The sequence below is a fragment of the Rhipicephalus sanguineus genome, chromosome 10 (genome assembly GCF_013339695.2).
Source record: "Rhipicephalus sanguineus isolate Rsan-2018 chromosome 10, BIME_Rsan_1.4, whole genome shotgun sequence".
Classification (NCBI taxonomy): domain Eukaryota; kingdom Metazoa; phylum Arthropoda; class Arachnida; order Ixodida; family Ixodidae; genus Rhipicephalus; species Rhipicephalus sanguineus.
Window position 1 is genome coordinate 109564987 of NC_051185.1, and position 24647 is coordinate 109589633.

The 24647-nt window shown below is 43.8% G+C and overlaps 1 long non-coding RNA gene across 2 annotated transcripts; it reads left to right on the plus strand.

The window, feature by feature from the left end:
- Positions 1-1404: 1404 nt before the first annotated feature.
- Positions 1405-16687, plus strand: LOC119371635 (uncharacterized). Of its 2 annotated transcripts, none has more exons than XR_005179258.2 (4): positions 1405-1821; positions 3882-3951; positions 9893-9951; positions 16517-16687. It is a non-coding gene; the product is annotated as an uncharacterized LOC119371635 (long non-coding RNA). The 2 variants fall into 2 exon arrangements; XR_007417724.1 differs by lacking the exon at positions 16517-16687 and adding an exon at positions 15612-15667.
- Positions 16688-24647: the final 7960 nt, after the last annotated feature.

A 24647-nucleotide genomic window follows, 5' to 3' on the forward strand; every position in this document is an offset into this window, starting at 1 on the left:
TACTCTTTTTTCCCTCACCCCCCCCCCCCTAAAGGCACTGCGTGTTGCTCCATAATGGGCTGCAGAAATTAGGTGCCTATTTCCCTTCTCTTGAATCACCGTATATATATATATATATGTCGGTAGCAGCCTCGGAAGTGGTAGCTCTCGGCTCTGCTCGATTTTTCTTTGTCATAAGTACGGCTGTGCTGCACACAAGCCAATCGAGCAGGCATGCTGTCAGTGAGACAACGGCAATATTAACACCCCGATGTCAGTCGGGCCCGCTTCGCCTGCGGGTATCCGCGATGAACGTAAAAAGATTGACAACAGCTGATGACGGCAGTACTGATGCTAAAACAAGCCTACGTTTGAGTGCACTGTGTTGCGCATTTCCGCAACGGAATAATTGACGATAATACAAGATATTAAAAATACATATCAGGTCAGGTAAGATGTACTGTTTATATTATTGTAATGGGGTTAAAACAACGCGAAGAGGAGGATGGCGTCTAAACAAGAAAATCTAATTCATTCGCAAACCATGAGACGCTATTTTCTTATTCTCTCATCGTCCTATCATCTGTGTTCATAACGGCCCCTCACAATACTAGGCCAGTGATCAGGTACCCTTTGAGTATGACACAAAAACTGTTGGATAAAACCCATTCGCTCAAGTCCAGCAATGCTACGTTGTGTACATTCGAGTTGATTTTTTTTTCGTTCACTGTGAAGAATCGTACAACCAGAGCAACTGGTCCCACTTCGAGTTAGCGTACAATTGGGACCATTTGCTTCCAATATAACTGGATATGGTTTCCAACTGGGACCAGCTGCCTCCAGTTCCACTGGTGATGGTTCCCGTTGGTGGCCAGTAGAGTTGTAACTGGGACCATCTGCTAACTGGAACCAGTTGCAATTGGAACCAACTGGAACCAGTTCAGTTGTAACTGGGACCATCTGCTAACTGGAACCAGTTGCAACTAGAATCAAGTGGGACCAGTTGGTTTCCAACTGGGGCCAGTTAGCCAGCAACTGGGACCATTTGATCCCAGTTAACACCCGTTGAAACCAGTTGGATTCCCAGTTACACATTTTCACCTGGGCAGTCAAAGGCCGACCTCCCCTGAACAACTTTGCTAACTATTCCGCTACATCTGCATAAATTGCTGTAAATTTCAATGACAGATTGATGAGACGAATATATAAGATAGCGCATTTCCTTCTTGCAGCGTTAGCACTCGTGTTTGAGCTATTTGTAGCAACGGACACACGATTATTCTGTTCATATGTAGATACCGCAACTGAAACTGAGGTGGTGGTGGCGCTAGTGTCGCCACCATCGCCCTGTCGCTTTTTTTTCTCTTCCCAGACATGGCGGCGTCCTGCAATTCTAGTGTCGAGTTTTGTTCATGCGGTCGACATTTACTGCGTTACCTCGCATTGTGTGTTGTGTGTCGCGGTTACTGACGTAAGCGCAAGTTCTTCACTGAGTATGATCCGCGGCACCGTGCAAGTAGTCTCCAGATGCCGGCCGTGCGACTCCGTTCTCTTCGACTCCTTTGTTCGGTGTGATCGAGGGACGTGATTCATAGCTTTGCAGACCCTCTTTACACCGTGCCCTCTTCAAATGTTTCCACACATCAGTGAGCAGCAGCACCGCAATCCTTACTCGATGACACGCTCTGTGGGCCTGGAAAATGCCTTGACGTTCGAGCACTTCGGGAGCTGTACCGGCGGACAGCCGGACGCGGGTAGCTTGGCCGTTCCTTGCTCTGCGCATCGCTTGAAAACCGGCGGTCATCCTGCAGTGTACGCTGCCAGCGTGCTTTCTTGCCAGAGGTAAGTGATTTTGAATGTTACGTTTCGTACGTTGTCAGTCGTTCTTATTGTAGTATGCGTTGTCGCTGAAGAAAATCGCATAACTTGTTGCTACCACATATCGTTGTTGTGTGCATGGTGCCCGCGCATGGCGTTTGTCCAAGAGCGTAATCAGTAGTTATATAAAGTTTTGGCAATTAGCTCGAGCTCACGCACTGCTCTATGTTAAAATTTGCTGAAAGGAGACATTTTCTCAGACAGACCACCGTCATGTGTTTTATGCGTGCAGTTTACACTTGTCAACTTACTTGGGGTAAAGCAATGAAATCGAAGCTTGTTTTATTTTTTTTCTTTTGAACGAGCTCTAAAGGTATGATCTCCAGCCACCGTGTTGTGCTATGAGCCGTGAATCAGTACAGTGGGAGAAATAAAGTGTATGTAGGGATATTTTTTAGGCGCGCATTTTGTGCGTCCTTAAGTAACGTGTCCGTGAAAAGCGTTTTGGGTTAGCACTCTTGGACATTGTTTGTCGTGTTTTAAGCAATAGCTAAGGTAGGTTTGCAGAAAATGCAATTTCTGCAGCATGACACTGTATTTAGTTTAGTCACTTTCACCCATTTTTATCCTTTATGCGTGTTCACCTAATTTTGCAAGGCGTACTCCCATCTCAATTTGCTATTGCTTTAGGCACTGTATGTGCGTTCGTGCATTGCAGTTACGTGTGACAGTGCTATTACGTTGAAAATTCGTGAATACGGGGTGTTGCTGGCACCACGTGTTCACGAATTTTTCATCTCTTCAAGCTCCCATCTTACCCTCAACTTCAGTCTTTATTCGATTGGTATTACTTGTCTCCTAACTTCCGCAGCTGTATAGCTTGTGGTAAGCAGTCATTACTGTGTTTACGTGCTAGTGCGTTTATGTAAAAACATTCATACGCTATTCGCGCTCTACTGGTGAGCGATAGGTGGACTGCAGTTTTCCATGACTCTGGAAAGTATCATAAAGCACCACTTAAACAGCGCTGTAATCGTACCCACGAACTAGAGCTCAGGCTCTGTTATGGTACCATAAATTTTAATTTGCTAAAGTATGCTAAATTGCATAAAGTATGCTATAAATGTGCTTGCACATTGTGTATGTTGCTAAGGACAGAAACAAGCCACCCTGCATCTAAGGTAGATAATATGGCACTCACATGGCTTGTTTCGTTGAACGTGCAACGTGGCATAGACCAGGAATGAAGCGCCGTGTCATCCAATTCTCTCACCTATGCCGCATTACACGTTCAGCTGAATATGATAACGTACAAACTCGCTCAACTTCCCGTGTTAATGCACTGACATGGCACAGTGAAACACTGGCATGCGGAGCTTTGTTGGATGTAAAAAGACATGTAGACCACAGAATTTCTGTGCAACACTGGCATGCGGAGCTTTGTTGGATGTAAAAAAAACATTTGGACCACAGTAATTCTGCAAACACTCGACAGTTTTCGTCAAGCACAAAGTGTACTTCTCATAAATAATGCTAAGGCAGCAAAGCCCATGCTGTCGACATTCATTCAATAGAATCCATGGGAAAGTGTATTGAGCAGTGATCACATGCATGATGAGGCTTTGAAAATTTCAGATAACATTTATTCACATTTTGTTAGATGGGTAATAGTCGAATGCCGATTATAGCATGTGGCTGACAAGGATGTTGTGTGTTATTAGTGAAATATATTGACCTCCCTCATGTTATTTTCTGTCTAACACATAAGCTAATCACTGCATAATGTGTTAGTTCCACTATGCACGAAGTTAAAAATATGAACTGCAGTAGGGTACGGATTTGGGCTGGTTGGTGCGTGACTTCACGTAACTTCTACGTGAAGTTAAAAATATCCCTGTATTTGTCAGTCCCATTTATTATTCAGTGTATGGTTTGCGTGAGACCATGCCTGCTTGGCATAACCTCTGAGTTGACTGGTAACAACCTTATTACACATCTTTCTCTCAAAGCCTGTCCTACCAGATTTCTTTGGCAACAAACCAGACCAAATTCTCGGCAATGCTTTAACAAAGAAATTGTTGCAGCCGCCTCCCCTGCTGGTGATGACCATATGCAGCCAATGCTGATGTGAACCCGAGTGATGAACAAATGCAGGTAAGCCACAGCTCTGTTGTAAACAATTTTGACATTATTGTTGTCACAGATCAAACTTGCGATTTATGTGTGATTACTCACATGTGGTGAGGTTCAATAAGTTTAATTTGCTACGCGCGAACATAGGAACATGTAGGAATATAATGTGGAGTAGGAATCTTTTATAATACGTAGGACATATGTGCCACACATCAACATCAAATTTAAAATGCATTTAGATCTGAGGCTGCTTAATACTAAAGTGTGTCGTTTCAGTTCTAGGTCTAGTTTAATCTATAACAACCACCTATATCAGGCACCAAAACAGCCGAATTGGTCAACTCTAGAAACCAGTTACAGTGTTGTGTTGCTGTTCCGTGTATCCCTGTGTATCAAGGATTATTCCTGTTTCCATTTGCATGTTTAGTAATGGCACCGCCCGCAATTCCTGCATTGATTCAAGGAAATAGGGCCACATACAGGAAATTTGGCTTTCATGTATACACCCTTGTACAGCAAAGGGATTTGTGCGTTATTGCTACAGTGTCATAATGAAGATAGCACAGAATACCACACACAAATACACACCATGCAGGGCCTAGCCAGAAAATTTTTTAATGGTAGCGGTCTGGCTATACTTCATGTATTTTTGTGGATGTGTTCGTATGTGTGTGTGTGTGTGTTTATATGAACATGCAGCATTTCAAAATTTTGAGGGAGCTTGAAATCCCTCCTCCAGTTATGACAATCACGCCATGACTTGTGATGTTTTGTGCAATATTTCATTATTTTTTGCTGTTTTCAGTTCAACATGTGTGAACGTTCCTGGAGCACCATTTTGAAGCTTTCCTACATATTCAAAGTTAGGTGGTGTTCTCACGGCGCTCTCTTTTTTATAATGCTACAGCACTTTTGGGCAATACAAGAAGCACAATTACACACTCTATCGACCCTTGTAGCATTTTCCTTCTCATTGTGAACCAAGTAGGCTTGCAGTCAATCCTTGCTTTTGTTGTTGCATTGAACGTCACACATGGCTCTGAACATTCTCTCCTAGAGTTGAATTTTCGTGGTACTTTGGCGACACCTCATGCTAGCGCAGAGATACCCGTGGCATAAATGCATTTGTTGCAAATAGGCACACAAAACAATGCTTCCTGAGGCGTACAGTGCCTATCCATACTTTGTACACACATCTTCAAAGCCATATGATTTTTTTCACGAATGCCAAGTGGAACTCGACAAAGAGATTCCTCCTATTGCAGTCTGCCTGGTACCAGTGAGTGGCACGATGGTGAATCTGTACCATACTATGAACGTCTTTAGCGACGTTCAGGTTAGGGTTTTCCGGAACACGTAATTGCGCAAGCGTGCGAGAAGATGCGCAAACACCTAAAAACAAATGGAACGCAGCCTGGGAATAATGAGCGGACCGCCAGAGCAAGAAAGTACACGGTGATACCGTACACTCACCGAGTGGCACACGGTTTAAAAAACGTGGCCAAAAGATATGGCGTTGACGTAGTTTTCTCATCTCCTCATAAGCTGGTGTCCATTTGCGCAAAGGTACAGCAAAGCATTGGCAGGCAGAGGAACGACAGGGAAAGTGTTCCTGGCAACTGTGCAATTAACCACACCTACCACAATACAGATTGCAAGGAGGCCATAGTGTACCAAATACCGTTATCATGCGGAAAAACTTACATTGGCCAAAGCGGAAGATGCGTTAACGTTCGTCTTCGTGAACACGAACGATCATTGACAGAAACAAAGCCATTTTCTCTCGCCGCTCATTGCCACGAATGCGGCTGCGCACCCTTCTTCTGTGACACAATGATTTTATCGCATCATAAAGAACAGGTAGCAAGGGAAGTGATCGAGGCGTTCCACATTAGAAGAAAAGGAGATATGTGTGTTAGCATGCCATCGATTTCGCTGAGTGACTCAGAATTTTCATACCTTTGCAGCACCTGCAGAGTATGATACCTGCTTTGTTTGCTTTTACTTGCCTGAGACTTGTTTGGGTCTTTTTCGCTTTTGGTGTTTTTTAGTTGTTGTTTTGTTGTTGCACATCACCTATATATATGCGTGTCTTTCCTAATAAACTTTAGTTGCGAGTCAGCGCCTGTCCTGTGCCTTCTTTTACTTCGTCGTCGTCTCGTGAGCGCTGTTCCACAAAGTTGAACGCATACCAACTCGCTCAAGCTTCCATTCTTATGAATTAGCGACGAAATTTAATCAAGGATGGAGATACCCTGCTAGAATCTATACCAGCCAGGCTAAACTTTTTTTAATGCATTGAGTGACATGTGCCAAGGGAGGCAGATTTGTTGAGTTTGACATCCCAGATATTAACAGTAGCACATTTGTTCTTATAAAATAGTATTTTAGGTGGCCTCGAACCAAGCGTTGGTGAGAAAACACATTCCACAAATACACAACAGCAATGCACAGCAGGGTGATTCCACGAGAGATCAAACATGCCTGTCCGGTCGATATTTTTGTTTTGCCTGGGTTAATTATGTGTTATGTGGGCACACTCAAAGTGCACTGAACCGAAAATTTTATTTCCAAGAAACGCTCCCGGTGCGGCAAAAAAATATTTGAAGGTGATGGTGCGGGCCTCCTGTTTTTGCTCACTGCAATGTTTTTGGATTTCACGGCAGAATTTAACGCTAACTATAAATGACGTGTCGAAAATTTTTTTCCTGGTTTTAAAACACAATACTGTGAATTACATCCATGCTTTTTTATGCCGTTCTCAAAAGGAAGAAAATGTGAAGAAATGGCAAACACGGTCGAAATAAAAAGTGTGCTAAGCTTGAGGCGCCTTGGCGCCTTTCCTGTTTCAAACAGAAACTTCAAAACAGTGTCAAATGTAGAAAAGAACCTTTGCAACATTCATACGGAAGAGCATTTTCCTACGGGCAACGCAAAAAAAGAAAAAAAAATAGTTCAAGGAGCGAGTTTTTTCAAAAAAGTTTAGTTTCAAAAAATAAAATTAAAAAATGTGGTCTCAATTTTGTCATCAATTTTTTATTCAAGAGCGCTTCTGTCAGTGAGCACATGGTTTTAATATCATATGTCCTCATTTGCTTTGTTCATGAGATATAATGGGCCAAAATGACCCTTGCTGTGTGTGCTCACTTTAGTGCGACTGATGGTTATCAGCTTGCATTGTGCGTAAATCTCAGTTTTAATTATTATGATGCAGCAAAACCTTGCTCTGGTGGCTGTTAGTCAAGAAAAATATGTTCTCAGATTTTATTTGTGCCTAGCGTATGCGAAAGTGGGCTGCTGCCACCCTCTAAAAGGTGAATAGGACTCTTTGTGGAACAATTTGGAGTCAATGACCATCATCAGTTTTTAAGTAGTGTTAAAACAATGCAAGAATTTCAGCTTTATGAGAATGCACATTCAGGCACTGCAGGAATGACCATTGTTTTAAGATGTGGTGTCATTTTTTTATAGGCTAAGCGATGAGTCACTCACACATTGCCTTGTGCCATATGGTGCATCACTACAATTTCTCTTCTTTGGTTGTTGTATTTTTAGAAATCTAAAAGGAGAGGGCAAGCAAACTTGTTGCGATGAGCAACAGCTGTAACCTTCTCTTACACTCTTTTTATGAAACTCGCTCTGTTATTGAAATGTTGCATTAATTGAATAGCTACTCAGCCAGACATGATGAATGCACATTAGTTTGTGTGATTATTAGTGTCCGGTTTCTTCAAAATCTAAAACAAAAAGAAAGATGTATATTCTATAGCAAAGGCCGTCAATAGGTGCGTCACATATACTTCATTTTTTCCATCAAAACAACATATCTTTTGCTGAAGTAAGACCGAAAGTCGAGCTAGTTGGTACATATTCATCTTGAGAAGCTTTTAGCGCAAAAAAAGACAGGGACACAGAGGGAGGGAACAACACCAGCGCTACTATCAACTGAAGGCTTTATTAGGCCAGAAGAAAACATATATACTCGGACTACGTCACCCGCGGCACATGCGCACGGTCAACGGTGCAAACCAGGGCACTATCTCTCCATACCTATCTTTAACCCCTTTCCTTTAGGAGCGAAACTTCTTTGTTAGAAATCGTTACTGACGGGTGACTGATGCAAGATGATCCCCTGATGTGTATGTGATAAGCCTCTGCCAGTTCTCGCGTGGTGCGATCACGGTGCTTAAATAAGGTGACCGTGTCAGAGAAGCGTGCTTCGCATCCACACTGCGCAGAATGCATTGCTAAGTGCGTGAGCGGCTTTCCTTTTAAAGACGAGAGGTGCTCCCTTAAACGTATGTTAAGGCAGCGACCCGTCTTCCCCACATACATCCGTCCACAACTTAATGGAACGCAGTATACAAGGTTTGACGCACATGTAACAAAGCTGACTTTGTGCTTGACTTTGTGCTTGACGCTGGAGACAGAGGGGCCTCTCGTACTTGCAACGTCAAGCACAAAGTTAGCTTTGTTACATGTGCCTCAAACCTTGTATACTGCATTCCATTAAGTTGTGGACGGATGTATGTGGGGCAGACGGGTCGCTGCCTTAACATACGTTTAAGGGAGCACTTCTCGTCTTTAAAAGGAAAGCCGCTCACGCACTTAGCAATGCATTCTGCGCAGCGTGGATGCGAAGCACGCTTCTCTGACACGGTCACCTTATTTAAGCACCGTGATCGCACCACGCGAGAACTGGCAGAGGCTTATCACATACACATCAGGGGATCATCTTACATCAGTCACCCGTCAGTAACGATTTCTAACAAAGAAGTTTCGCTCCTAAAGGAAAGGGGTTAACGATAGGTATGGAGAGATAGTGCCTTGGTTTGCACCGTTGACCGTGCGCATGTGCCGCGGGTGACGTAGTCCGAGTATATATGTTTTCTTCTGGCCTAATAAAGCCTTCAGTTGATAGTAGCGCTGGTGTTGTTCCCTCCCTCTGTGTTCCTGTCTTTTTTTGCGCTAAAATCTTCTCAAGATGAATATCTTTTGCGACTCACTTCTGCGGAATCTGTGCGGAGGAAGCGTAATAATGAAAGACAGTTTTCTCGTTCAAAACAAGTTATCTTTGCCTAGGTTATTGTGCCTTGCATTTTATTTTGCTCATATTTGTTAACTACATTTGCATGCTTGCAATGCACAACTCAATCAGTAGTGTGCTTGACTGGGACTGCACTGGTTGGTGCATTATTAAAAGACAATGAAACAGCATTAGACAAGAAGATGTGAAGATGACACACGCCACTAGGAAACAAGGCAGTCAGAGCCAATGTGAACACTTTTCTAGGTCTTTGGCCTAAAATGAAGTGTATGCAATAGCAACCTCCTATCTACTAATACATATAAGCCAACGCAAAGCAAACTGGTGGCGTGGCCGACGTATCATTTTATTTTTGATTCAACAAACCTGGAAATACATAATTTTGCGCTTCTCTGTTGACTATGTCATTGCAATGTCTTAAGCAGCTATCTTGGCAATGGGGTTTAATAAAACTGTTCACCGTGCTCATCAACTTTGTCTCGGGTATTTAGCTGGGAGAGAACGATAGCTTGAGCCATTTTCACAGCTGATTGGGGAAGTCATGTATGTACTGTTGATCATCATTCAAAGCCGCATAACCTTTCTATGTCATCGACGTTTGTAAATATTAATGGTCTCAGAGTTCCAGATGAAGTGCATTGATAGTTTTTTGCCCAGGTATTGTTTTAAAGTTGCACGCAGATAACCTAGTAGGTAACAGCCAAAATGCATTCTCACACACTGACGATGCATCTTGTCAAATTTACTTATGTTTGTAGCTTGTGGATGCTTCGAGAATTATTTCTTGAAAACTTTTTAAAATATGTGACTAGCAGCTTATAGGAGCTCGTGCTTTTTAACCTATATGCATTTTTATAGTAAAAACATGTATTTTTATGGTTTTGTTCAATATTTTGTATTGCGTTTTTGCTCTAGATCTGCAAAGGAGCTGTCCTGAGGCACCATGCTTACTCAAGTCATGCAGCGAGAGTCAGGTAAGGGTTATGTTTCACCTCCCTGCAGCTGTGTTCGTGGTTCACTTGCGAAACTGTCCTATTTTTATGAATTAGCAATGTGGGGACATTCTCTTCAAGACTGCGGTTGAGCAGCAAACAGTCGTGCCACCCTTCACCATCTTAAATGAAGGTAGGCATGCAAACACGTTCACAAGAGAGAAATCGGGACAACAGAATTGCTGACTAACAGCTGAAAAAATGCAGAGCGGCTGAAAAGAAGGTAGACAAACACTTACCTGCACACGGGCATGGGGTGACACTTATTAATCTGGCAGATGTGGGGCTTTACGTGTGAGAAATGTGTAGGCATTTGATTCATTCTTTATACAAGTTATTCGACGGCTGCCTCAAGCATGCACTTCCACTGCTATTAATATGCCAGGCATATCTATACTAGCGAATAGTAGCTTGCATTCATCGAATTTTGGTGTGCATATACACCCTCGACAATGCAAATATAAATTAGTGCATTAGCCATTGGTTTACGGCCTCTTACGTTCAGTTAATCTCTCAATAACACAGCAGCCCATCTGTCCTATGTAGAAACAGCCACAGCTATAAAGAATTTTATAAACCAGAGCTACACAGCAATCAGTATACTAGTGAGTGTGTCTTGCAAAAAAAAATTGAGTCTGCCTTTTGTCTATTCCCTGCTCATTCTTTCTCAGTACAGTGGCCCAAATTTTACCTGGCCCATTGGCAGCCATAAGGGTAACATTAATGCCTTATCTACTTCCCATTTTATTTAGCCTATGAGATAAGCACTGAATGTAAGGAACACCTAAGACACGCTTGTTACTATTGCTTTCTGCAACCACATTCAGACGTAACAAAATGTGCTTTAAACATTGAGCTACCGAGGCTACTACAACGCAAGAAGGACCTACATTTAATAGATGCCTAACAAGTTCATTAAAGCTGGTGCTCATTGTGTGCACACACGACTTGGTGAGAAAATACTCATGGCATGACACAGCAATGCCAGTACTATTCCTTAGAAACTTAGAATGCTTGGGTGAGAAGTTGAACAGCAGTTTTGAAGATCTAGGAGCATACTGCCATCACACGTGGTTCCCCAGAAACACTAAGGTAATGTCCTCAAATTTTACTATTCTATCATTCTGAGCCAATTATTTAGTAAAGTTCAACCCTCGTTCAATTACATCGAATTGTCTATTCACTGAGGTAACCACAGTTTCAAGTTTATCACTGCTACAAAAATGTAATGAATCATGTAATTGTCCGCGTAATGAAAAACCTCAATAATATCTTTACCTAAGGCCTCCTCTAAGCGTTTGTCAACTGTGCTAAGGTATAAATCACTGAGAATTGGGGCATCTTTAAACCAATGCAAGTTCAATTCTGCGCATGTTACGCTTACTTGATATTTTGTTGTGGTTACCAATTTGAATCCAGGGTTACCTCAATGATTGAACAATTTGCATTAAATGGAGGATGGCCGAAGTTTACTGAAGTATTGCTTCAGAACGATAGTATACAAACTTCAAGCATTTCCTTAACATTTCAGGAAAACCAAGTTTGCTAGCAGTATTCTTCTGGATCTTCAATACTGTTGTCAAACATCAAACTCCAAGCATTCTAAGCTTAGAAAAAATGCTATTTTCATGTCATGCTTTAACTCATCTCTCACCAGTCTGTACACAAAATGAAGGCCAGCTTTAACGCACAAATTACGCATCCATTAGATGCAGGTTATCCTCGTTTTGCAGTAGCCACTGTCACTGAACGTTTACAGAAGCTGATTGTGTCACGTGCAAACATGGATGCAAAAATAACAGTAACAAGCGTGCCGTAGGTATCCTTTACACTCATTGCTTATCTCACAGGCTAAAGAAAGTGGGAAGTGCATACAGTGTTATTGCTGTCTTTACGGCTGCCAATAAGCTACGTAAGATTTGCGCCACCTTGCAGAGAAAGAATAAACAGATAATAGACAAAAAGTGCACTAACATTTGTTTCGTAGAACACTCCAACAAATTTACCGATTGCCGTACAGGTGTGGTATAATGCTTCTCTTCGCTGCAGCTGCTTCTCCAAAGAGCAAATGGGCCGCTACGTTTACCAGAGATTAACGAAACATCAGGAGTCATAAACTGGAGGTTTACCATCTGATATAACCTTGCATTGTTGAGAGTGTAAATGCACACCAAAATTCAATGAATGCGTAGTTTCATACAAGAGTGGAAATGTAAAAACCTGCAATAGTAGAAGCCTGGCATATCGATAGTAGTGGAACCACATGTGTGAGCCAGCTGTCAGCTACTTGCATAACGGAGAAATCAGTGGTGCGATCTTGTACGCGTTCCAAAATAAGCACGGAGGTGTGGCATTACATCCAGCGGCACGTGACCGCACGCGTTTGGTCATTGCAGGGCCGTGGCGTCTGTCGCGTTTCACATGGGCCATTCGCGTGCGGCTGGATGTAACGCCACGCCTCTGTGTTTATTTGGAATGCGTACAAGATCGCACCACAGATTCCTGAAGTGTTATATCTCACGTAAAGCTCCAAGTGTGCCGGATTGATAAGTGTCTCCCTATCCCTGCACATGCGTGTAAATGTATTGGTGTCCACTTTCTTTTCCACCACTGTATTCATCATCATTTGTTTGTTGGTGTTTGTGTTGACCCCCCTTCTTTCTTGTGGCTGCGTTTGCATGCCTACCTTTGTTTTAAGATTAATCATTACAAATTTGTTCAGCTTTCTGTCATTCTAAATATTCTTCACTGGCTTTGAATAGGTTGAACATGAGTCCAGTATTGCCGTACGAACTGCAGAAATGATGCCGAGCACGTGTGGTAGCCTTTGAACTGCATGTGGAAGCCCGAGATTTCTGTGTCATCATTGCAAGGCACTTATATTCATAAGTTCTAGCTAGCACATCAGCCCTCATCAAAAAGAGCACACGAGAAAGCTACCTATAGACCTTCTAACTGCAAAATAATAGAGATCTCGGAGTTCGTTTATAGTTCACAGTCAATCTATTTGAAATGAACTGCAAGGTTGACATGATCTCGGAACTTATACATTTATGTGAAATTTGTGTGACGACATCATCCAGCCATCACGTCACTGTAGATCCACAGTAAACAGGCAAAAATTCAACAAATGCACCTGCAAAGATCTGAAAGGTGTTCTGAAAAACAGTAATGCCGAGGCTTTTTGTAAGAAATGTTGTCTGTGTACATATCACTTATATTAAATGAAAGGGTGGCAGGATTGCATTGTCACACAAAAGTATGGCATATGTATGGGTTCTAATTTTGTGTAAACTTGGTGATGTTTAAGAATGGTCGACGAAGTATACGTTCTGGTTGATCATTTAATACACTAGACAAGAACGAAGAAGAGACCAAAACAACACCAGCAAAATTTCAATGATGAATCAGTACCACCTTGCATAACTGTCAGTTCTGATGGTGCCCTGATTAGAATCTTTAGGTCAGTAGATGACTACCTTTTCCTTATTGAGTGCTGATGGTTCGAGGCTACGGCAAACGCGCTCACTTTCTACGAAAAAAGTGATGCTAGTTTGAACGTCACGTCTGCTGTTCTGAGCAATGATGGCATTCAATTTGGGGACCCTAGCATATAGGTCAGTGGCTGCTACACGTGCTGGACATAAGTAGTCTGTTAGGCCAATTATATACTTCAGTTTGACCCATTCAGTGCTGGTGACAAATGGCATGAATGTTTGTTGCCTAAGACCTGTGTTGAATATTGAACAAATATGCTGTGTCCATTTTGCATCTGTGCCATTTCTCAGACTGATTTTGTCACATTTTTCCCTAGTTGCCATTATTTTTATCGCACTGAGCGAGTAATGCTGCTATTGTTTGGACGAAGAGAACGGAAAGCAATAGGCGAACCCAGTTTTCGTAAAACACAACCATATGAAAGCACAAGTAATGGATTCAAAGAAAGCATGGGAAAAACAATTTAAACCTCTTTTAATTGCGCTTTATGGACATTTGATTTCATTCTTATGCTGCAGCATTGACAGCCATACAGTTAAACAGCACACTTATGATTAATGAAATTTGTAAGATATGTCCTACCAGAGCAATCTATTTACTTAAGTATAAGTACTCTTTAGTAATCGCATTGTGTTTGAGCATAGGAATATGAACAAAAAATATAAACAATTAAGACCATACACCTTACTAGGATGACGTGGTTAGCTGTGCCTGTCCTCCACAAAGTTTTCTATAAACTTTCATGCCTTCCCATTGTGCCAAAAAAGGAAAGTTCTGTACGCAGCACATTCACGGCACACTAACGCAACACGCTCACACCATCTTAGACATGAAGGACGTTAGCGTGCATTGTAGCTTCTTTTTCTGTGCTGTTTCACTTAGATTTGCAAACTCAAGTGCCAGTGCACTTGTATTGACACAAACAATCTTTAGTGAATTGCATCTGATGCCAACATGTGTGTATGTGTATTTGTGTATGTGTATTTGGAAGTCTATTAGAAGAAATGAAAAAAGAAGTTATTTCGAGGAGTGTCTCCCCTTAAATGACACTAAAGTGAAACCTTAGATCAGTTTAGACAAATAAATTATTTTTTAGGATCTGTAATGTCATTAATTTTACCTTCATAGGTAAATTAGTAGAAGAGGAAATGAAGGCCAGTGTTTCACTTGTTGAATTTCATGCTAAAACTCACCACATACATGTACAACATGACGTTGCGAATATCACGTCTTTTTGCGTATTTTGGCCACACTGGTTCGCTAAAATTTTGTAGAACTTATGTTCAGATTTGGGTATGTAGGAACACAATGTAAAGAATATTGCCCGTAGCAGGTGCTGGCAAAATCTGATGTCACGGAGAGCTGGTGTGGGAACGTCTATGCAGCGTCGCCTCGTGTATCTTCTTTTTGTGCATTGTCTTGCTTACCAATGCCAGAAAGCAGAGCTATTGGTAGGGATTCATGATAAAAGATGGTAGGCATGCAACGCGGACACAAGAAAGAATTCATTGTAGTACTTGCGCGAAAACAAACGGGGACGAAGAAAGGAGACACACGGACAAGCGCAATCTAACAACTGATTTATTTTTGAAAAAAACGTTTGCTTAAAAGCCCAACGTGATCTGCGCGCTTCCGCCCGAGAGCACACACCATCCGCGCATACAACAATCAATAGACCACAGTTCCCGAGATCATCGCGTCCACACAAAATCAAAAGGGAACGTCATTAAAGATACGCGGACAGCAGCGAAATCTCCTTATCCATGTTCAGCTTTTTTCAAAAATAAATCAGTTGTTAGATTGCGCTTGTCCGTGTGTCTCCTTTCTTCGTCCCCGTTTGTTTTCGCGCAAGTACTACAATGAATTCGTTCCAACTAGGCCGGCTAGCAGTTTTGCTTCAGTACAAGAAAGAAGTTGGGACAACACAAACGCCGGCTAACCTTATTCGGCTAGTCGGTTAGTCAGCATTTGTGTTGTGCCGACTTCTCTCTTGTGTTCATGTTTGCATGCCTACCGTCTTTCATGAATCACCTACCAAGCATCTCCTCGCATAAAGTGTGTCTTTGGTACTGTGAAGTTGTTTGCACTAAATGACAGAAATTGTTTTTCTCTTTAAAATCTTTTTAACCCGTTTCCTACCACAGACGATCTGAGTTCGTACACGGTTTGTACTGCTCCTACCGAAGAAATGGGCTCGTCCACGCTGAAAGAAGCGTTTGGGTGCGCCGCAATTAAGATACTCTGATTCAGTTTGCTACGTTGTCTTTGACTTACACAGATAGTGCAGTAAAAAATATAAAAACACGCTCAAAGCATGCATTTTATTGAGGACGGGCGGGATTCTGGCAACTTGAATTAGAAAAGGGTGTACGTGCGCGAGTGCCGGCAACACGTTTGTTCAGCTTGTTCGCTTTAAGTTTTGTGGAACGAAGGATATCAGTGCCCCTGCAAGTGTGGCAGCGACTACACAGAATATGTTATTCTAAATCCTCAGATTCGGATGACCACCGAATCTCAACGTATCGACAGTGCACGGCAATAGTTGTAAAGAAACCCCCAACGTCACGACGCATCCAGGGCTTTTTTTACGGACTCTTTGTCCGCGCACATTATTATTTTTTAATGTCAAAGACATTTTCTGCACCAAAGACTGAATAAAAATTAGAACACCTTCTGTGTTGCAGGGCAGTGAAGACAATCTGCCGCATACTTTAAAAAAATATTTTTCTTTTACCTTGCGAATAAAGTGCCTTTAAATAGCTTTTTAGTTGTTTCGGGACGCGTGAAATCAAATGGGCAAATAAAAAATGGCATTTTTATAGTTTTTTAACAAAAAACTCGGTAGGGAAAGAGTTGAATTCGTTGCTTGCATATTTTTGTTAAAGAAGGCTGGCATAAGAAACTGCAATATGGACTGATACGTGCTGCCTTTTATTTGACTTCATATGGTTTAAGCTTTTGGTCAAAGTGATTGCAACTGGTTTCATTGATGTTATTCCTCCAAATTTAGCAAAAGCAGTTTATTTGTTTTTATTCAATTCTGTTGTAGCATGCCTGGAAAAGTACTTCAAAGCAGACCCCATCTTGCTGACTGCACTACCTCAAGAAAACTGCCTTTCTCCCATCCGCAAGTTCCTAAGAAGTTACTTTATGAAGCAAGCCAGCAGGGCGTACGTGTTAGGCATGGCAGCACGGAGAACAAATAAACATGAGTATTTGGTGCAAGATGCATTCATTGATTCCGTGCTGCATCAACATGTGGCCCCATGCTTGGCCACGTGTAGACACAGCAAGTAAACTCGTTAACCTCAATGGTAAAAGGTTGTCTATAATCATGTTAAGAAGCACGATGTCTTTTTTTGTAAATAATTGCATAGCTCGACTTCTACTCTGGCGTCCAACACCCATCGTTATCTACCCATTATCTGCCCATCACCCACCGTCCACCCATCATCTGTCCATCACCCACCGTCCACCCATCATCTGTCCATCACCCAATATCCACCCACCATCTGACCATCACCCAGTATCTACCCACCATCCGTCCATCACCAGCCATCTGTCCACCATCCGTCCACCACCCACCATCTGTCCACCATGAGTCCATCATTACCCAGTACCATAATCCACCAAGATGATGGGTAGTGGGTCCCATCATGCCCACCATTGGACAAATTTTCAATAGGGTAGTTACGTAATTCGCATTATGTGACGCCCGGTCGTTATTTCATTCTCCCACCACGCGTTATAATGTACGCTAACGTGAGAAAGAGATAGAGAGAGGGAATTAACCTTGTTGAGACCCTGAGCAAATGGACCATGGGAGCCTTATGGGCTTCCTTGGCAACCAATAGAAGTGCGTTTGCGAGGAACCCACTACGTTATAAATCATCATAGTTTTTGTGAAGTAGGGAAGCAGCCACTATGCTATTTTTCTTCATTCTGCGCAGAACCGTAGTACCTGCTAAACACCTGTGAGGCATTATGTGCACTTTGTTGATGCTGTGGCTGATGACGATGAAGAATTATGGCAGAGCCCTTTGTAATGAGTTGGAAGCATTCAACAACCAACTCTTTGCGCAATTCGTATTGTGTGACGCCTGCTTACAGAACTCGCGTTGTATGACACTTGTTTGTTATTTTACTCTTCTACCACGCTACATTGCATATGTTAATGTGGTTCATTCCCGACATGAAGCCTGTACAGGGTCATTTTGCAAAGCAGTTTCAAGCACCGGCATGGCTCTGAGGTTGAATACTGGGCTCACACGGAGAGGGCCCATGTTCGAACCTCGTTCCATCCTGGAAATTTTTTCTTATTTCGTTTTTTTTTCTTATTTCGAGCGATAGTCGTTACGGACACCGGCGGCGGCGGCGGACAACTACGGCGCCAAAAACGGCCCTTGTTGTGATCTCATACCAGCTTTCGCTGTAAAATCAGATGCATGCATTAAGGGACAAGGAAGGCAAGGTCACAACCAATAGGGATAGAATAGTTGAGGTAGCGGAAGAGTTCTACAGAGATCTGTAGAGCAGCCGAGACAGACAGGATGATAACGTAAGAAGCAGTAATAGCCCAGAGGAATCTGACATCCCACCAGTGTTGACTGGAGAAGTAAAGATAACCCTAAAGGGAATGCAAAGAGGCAAAGCCGCTGGTGGGGATCATATAACATCAGACCTGTTGAAAGACGGTGGAAAGATTATTGTAGTGAATGGACGAAATTTGTAAGGGACATTTGTGTGTTTGGAAACCTTCAAGTGAATTTTGAAATGTTTGTGCGGACTTCTGAGAATGAAGAGACGGCGACATGAAGGCGAGCCAGGGGCAGGTGGCACGCGCGGCGGTGGCACGAGAAAAAAAAAGACAAGAGAAGAAACGAGAAAGAAGAGAGGCGCGTGTGGAACGCGCAGAGGGCTGAGCGAAGCAAGCCGAAGGACACGCCGGACCAGGGCGCTGTCCGAGAAGTTTGTCGTGGCCGTGCTCAGCGGGGACTGGTGCTTGCCTGGTGTTGCGGGCGTTGGCGGTGGGTCCAGCGATGACGTGCCGGACCAGGGCACTGTCCGGGGAGCTCCTCCGGCCTGTTCTTGGTGGGACCTGGGGAGCCGAGGTACCTGCCTGAGGCTACCGGTACCGGGCGCGGCTCCTGCTGTGAAGCACACGGGACGTGTCACCTGCGTGGCTGGGCTTGCCTTCAACGACACTCGTCGCCGCATGTGGACTGACCCTCGTCAAGGCAACGTCGTCTACGAGTCGCGAGACTTCGTTTTCTTGCTACCTTGAACGGACATTCCGCGGTTAAGACTTTCAGATTAATTTATGTGTGTTTATCTCCGTGCTTGTTTTTCGTCATCGTCCCTAGCATACCTTGTCCCTATGCCCCGCCACGGTGGTCTAGTGGTTATGGCGCTCGGCTGCTGACCCGAAGGTCGCGGGATCGAATCCCCGGCCGCGGCGGCTGCATTTTCGGTGAAGGCGAAAATGTCTGAGGCCCGTGTACTTAGATTTAGGTGCACGTTAAAGAACCCCAGGTGGTCGAAATTTCCGGAGTCCTCCACTACGGCGTCTCTCGTAATCATATCTTGGTTTTGGGACGTTAAACCCCAGATATTATTATTATTATTATACCTTGTCCCTATAAATGTTGATCGAAACTCATTCGTGCGTATTCTCTTGTCGCCCGTCCCGTTGAGCCACGCACTCGCAAACGTGACGAACCACCACTCGGTCCTTACAATTATGTTAGAAAAACTGGCCACCCTGTATACGAAGTGTCTCTCGACGGGGAGGATACCAGAATCTTGGAAGAATGCCAACATCATCTTGATCCATAAGAAAGGGGACGTCAAGGACCTGAAAAATTACAGGCCCATCAGCTTACCGTCCGTTGTCTACAAGCTATTCACAAAAGTAATTGCTAAACGAATTAATAAGACATTAGAGTTCAGTCAACCAAAGGACCAGGCAGGATTTCGTACAGGCTTCTCAACAATAGAACATATTCATACTATCAATCACGTGATAGAGAAATGCGCGGAATACAACCAACCCCTATACATAGCCTTCATAGATTACGAGAAGGCATTTGATTCGGTGGAGACATCAGCAGTCATGCAGGCACTGCGGAATCAGGGCATCGACGGAGCCTATACAAACATAATATAAGAAATCTACAGCGGATCCACAGCCACTATAGTCCTCCATAAAGAAAGCGACAGAATGCCAATAAAGAACGGCGTACGGCAGGGAGACACGATCTCTGCAATGCTTTTCACCGCGTGTTTACAGGAGGTTTTCAAGGCCCTAGATTGGGAAGAATTAGGAATAAGAGTAAATGGAGAGTATCCCAGTAACCTGCGATTCGCTGATGACATTGCATTGATGAGTAACGCGGGAGACGAATTGCAGCTCATGATTACTGAACTGGATACGGAATGTAGAAGAGTGGGTCTGAAAACTAATATGCATAAAACTAAAGTAATGTGGAACAATCTTCGCAGAGAACAGCGCTTTGCGATAGGGGGCGAGACACTGGAAGTTGTAAAGGAGTACGTCTACTTAGGACAGGTAGTAACCGCGGAGCCGAACCGTAAGAGTGAAATGACTAGAAGAATAAGGATGGGATGAGGCTTATTCGGCAAGCATTGTCAAATCATGAATAGTAGTCTGCCACTATCCCTCAAAAGGAAGGTATATAACAGCTGCATCTTACCGGTACTTACCTACGGAGCAGAAACCTGGAGACTTACAAAGAGGCTTCAACTTAAATGGAGGACGACGCAGCGAGCGATGGAAAGGAAAATGATAGGTTTAACCTTAAGAGACCGGAAGAGAGCAGAGTGGGTCAGGGAACAAGCGGGGGTTAAGGACATCATAGTTAAAATCAAGAAGAAGAAATGGATATGGGCCGGGCACGTAGCACGTCGGCAGGATAACCGGTGGTCATTAAGGGTAACTAACTGGATTCCAAGAGATGGCAAAGGCATGAGGAGGAGACAGAAAATTAGGTGGGTAGATGAGATTAATAAGTTTGTAGGTATAACATGGCAGCAGAAAGCACAGGACCGGGTGGATTGGCGGTACATGGGAGAGGCCTTTGCCCTGCAGTGGGCGTAGACAGGCTGATAATTATATATATATATAATATATATATATATATATATATATAGATTATATATATATATATGTGTGTGTATGAAAACATCCTTTTGATTATGGCCTGTCGTAGTATGCCTTAACTCGAAAAAAAAAATATATATATATATATATATATATAATACGGTAGAAAAGGAGGTCGACAAACGTGCGAAACACAAGTTTTACTAACGTTTCGGCTAATATATATATTAGGCATAAAGTATTGCTTCCTCGTACGTGCACCGTCTTGTTTTCCTATACGTACCGGACCCACTGAACTTTCCCCTGAATATATATATATATATATATATATATATTATAGATATATATATATATATAATATATATATATGGTGGGTAGATGAGATTAATAAGTTGTAGGTAAACATGGCAGCAGAAAGCACAGGACCGGGTGGATTGGCGGAACATGGGAGAGGCCTTTGCCCTGCAGTGGGCGTATATATATATATATATATATATATATATATATATATATATATATGTGTGTGTGGTGTGTGTGGTGTGTGTATGAAAACATCCTTTTGATTATGGCCTGTCGTAGTATGCCTTAACTCGAAAAAAATATATATATATATAATACGGTAGAAAGGAGGTCGACAAACGTGCGAACACAATTTTACTAACGTTTCGGCTAAATATATATTAGGCATAAAGTATTGCTTCCTCGTACGTGCACCCGTCTTGTTTTCCTATACGTACCGGACCCCACTGAACTTTCCAACTGAATATATATATATAATATATATATATATATATATATATATATATATATATACATGGGTATAATACCACGGAGGCGTTGTCAACATTGATATAAATATTTAATTCCCAACAGTTTCGGGAGGGGGAGTTTTAACTCATCCCCCGAAGAAGGGAGGACCCCTCCCGAAACTGTTGGGAATTAAATATTTATATCACTGTTGACAACGCCTCCGTTGTATTATACCCATTACCCGAGAAGAAACTGGCCCATTGAACCATATCTACACTTATATATATATAATATATATATATATATATATATATATATATATATATATATATATATATATATATATATATATGTATATGTATATGTATATGAAAACATTCCTTGGTGACTTATGTCGATAACGCTTGGCGCTTTGTGGCAGGTCCATGAGATTGTCAAATTTCGCTGAAGGCTCATTGCTGGCGCTGTAGAAAAAATGCCTGAAATTTTCCAGCGCTGCGGAAGTCTCAGGTGTGCAATGCTCCGGCCGGACGCTCGCCGTACACATAATGTTCCTAGTTTTTTTATAGGAAAAAATTGGTTGAGTTGAGTTGAATAAACTTTATTTGCCCAACGATTGATATTGTGCCCGGGGCTAGGCTGCCAGGGATCCACCAGTCGAGGAATATCTTTCGAGGTCCTCGGCGACGGCCCTGGCCCGCTGGACGGCCCACTCCTGGTCTTCGGGGGCCTCGCTGTGAAGGGCGGTTCGCCATCGCTCAGCAAGGCGCCCCGCTTCAGAGGGTTTTTCAGGTGTCCTCATCCTTTCTCGTAGTGTATCTACATTTTTGTTGCATTCCCAAAGTACATGGACCATATCGGCCCGTCTGTTCTCGCACCACGGGCAGCCAGGCGACGGGTGTAGCTCGGGCCACAGGAGGTGCAGGTGGTAGGGGTTGGTGAAAGTAGCCGTCTGCAGCCGCCTCAGGTCAACCGCCTGTGACCTGTCCAGACGCACGTGGGGTTCCGGATATATCTTGCGGTCTTTCCTATAGTGCCCAAGCACCTCGTGGTACGTGTCCGGAAACTCTTCGGCATAGCAGTCAGCGTACATCTGGTCCCTTGCTCTTTGCGCCACGACTTCGGTTGCCGCAACAACGGAGGTGGTGGTGGTGTCAATAGCGGCGGCGCCGGAGCCGGTGGCCTCCCACCGCCGTTCCTCCACCGGAGTCCCTCAACACAATGGCGGCACCTGCTCCCTGGGTGACCGCGTCGCGGCGGGGTAAGTTGCCTCGCGACGAGGTGGGCGCGCTCATTGTGGTTGGGCATGGTGCCGGTTGGGTCTTTGGCCATTGGCATTGCTGCTGTTGCTTTACGGCTGCTGGTGTAAATAGCTGCAATGTCCCCCATGTGTGCGGGGAACCACTTGAGGGCTTTGTCCGTAAGCGTGCCGACCTAAGTCCCCCAGCCCTGCGGTTAGCATGCGAGCCACCTCCTCGGACACCCAGCCTTTGGTTGTAGTTGCGAATCGCTGATTTGAATCGCTGATAATCAACGTGTCTTCCGCACCTCCATGGAGTACCGCGAGGGCTGTGGCCATCTCTTCCGCAGCTTCGGCCGACCGCAGCCTCGCAGATGCCGTGACCCGGACATTTTCCTTCGTATCCACGACCGCCTGCACTAAGCCGCGCAAGGCTTGAAACAGCGAAACTGGACGATTCTGAAGACTAATTTGGTTGCTTCTAGGTTGCTTCTAGGCATTACTTAGGTGATGCAGGTCCTTTGCAGGTCGCTTCTAGGTGGTTGCTAGGCTTTAGCTAGGTTTTTTTCTCCATTGAGTCTCAGCGCAGAGACGTTCGAGTTGAACCACAGACAGTCACAGATACGACACGCGTGTCCAATCTCCGGAGACAGAACCTCGCACTGAAACCAAGCGTTCGCACCCCTCATAGAACTATGGGCACGTCGTCGTTGGCCAGGACTTCTATCACTTCGGGGTCTTCTCGCCGCCGCCGTTTCGTTTCCCGTTCCCTAGTATTCTTTCGTTGTACGTACTCGGGGTATTCGGCTCGCCGCCACCGCTTCGCAGCCATTAATTGTTGGGCTAACTGTTGCCTTCTTCGTTTTAGTGGACCAGCGGTGAGTAGTGGGATTTACCCAATTTCTGTGGCACATACACGTTTACGATGATGATATTTTTTTGATAGGCCGCACGGTGGCACATACCCGTTGGATGACATTTTTCTTCATTTTTAGTGAATCAGTGGCGAGCAGTGGGGCTTCACCAATTTCTGTGGCGCATACCCGTTTATGATGATGATTGTTTTGTGATACGAGATACAAGGAACGATTTGCTAAAGGGCTTCGCTGTTAAAACCCTATAGGGACTTTAGGTACACTGAGAGGCGCAGAGAGTTGATTTATGTCACAAGAATAAACCAGAAAAAACCTAAACTAAATTACTACCTGAAGTGACTTCACGTTCAGATACTTGGCACATTTTTCGCAACGCTGCTGGGCTTCTCAAAAGTATTTCACGCAAGTCTAAGACACGGGGTGCCTTTTCAGAATGATGACAATTAGATTAATAATTTTGTTCGGTCAAGTCTATAACGCTTGACGCTTCTTCACAACGCTGACAAAGCGTCGTCAAGCAGCCGCGATGTTATTCACACTCGCACCGACAAGCTAATTGACACCAGTGAATTTCTGTAGCAATTTTAACAGCGGAGCAGCTTCAGCTTTTTGTCGCGCCGAGTGGTGTTAGCAAAAGCTGTGCCTAGCTAGGAAGTCGCCCCGCGTTGCCTAATAACTAAATGGCACAGCTGCGCCTTGCTTCGCCTAGCTCCGAGAACGCTCAGCACTGCCGCGCTAAGCTGCTACGATTGCGCACCTGCTCCGTCTAGCCACTGCGTCACTTGGGTGGGCTAACAACTACCTGGCAAAGCGTCATCCTTCTTGGCCTAGCCGAGTTATGGTTTCGCGCCGCTATTCCTGGCTACCGCGCACCTACTCCGCCTTGTCACGCCGACATTGTGTGCCCGCCGAGAGACCATGTGACTTCGCCAGATTTCCCCTCGCAGGAGAAGCCGCAGCCATGACGGCGTGGTAGCAGAACAAGCATTGATGGGAACCATATGATTGCGGTACTACGGACGAGCGAACGGGAAAAAGATAGAGAGAAACAAACATTGCAAGAGACACAGAGAGAGAAAGAGAAAAGGAAATATAAGAAAATAGAAAGAAAGAAAGAAAGAAAGAAAGAAATATAAAAAAGTCAGTTTCGCCTCAAGGGCGAAGCAACGAATGCGATAGCAAGAAGTTGGAATGT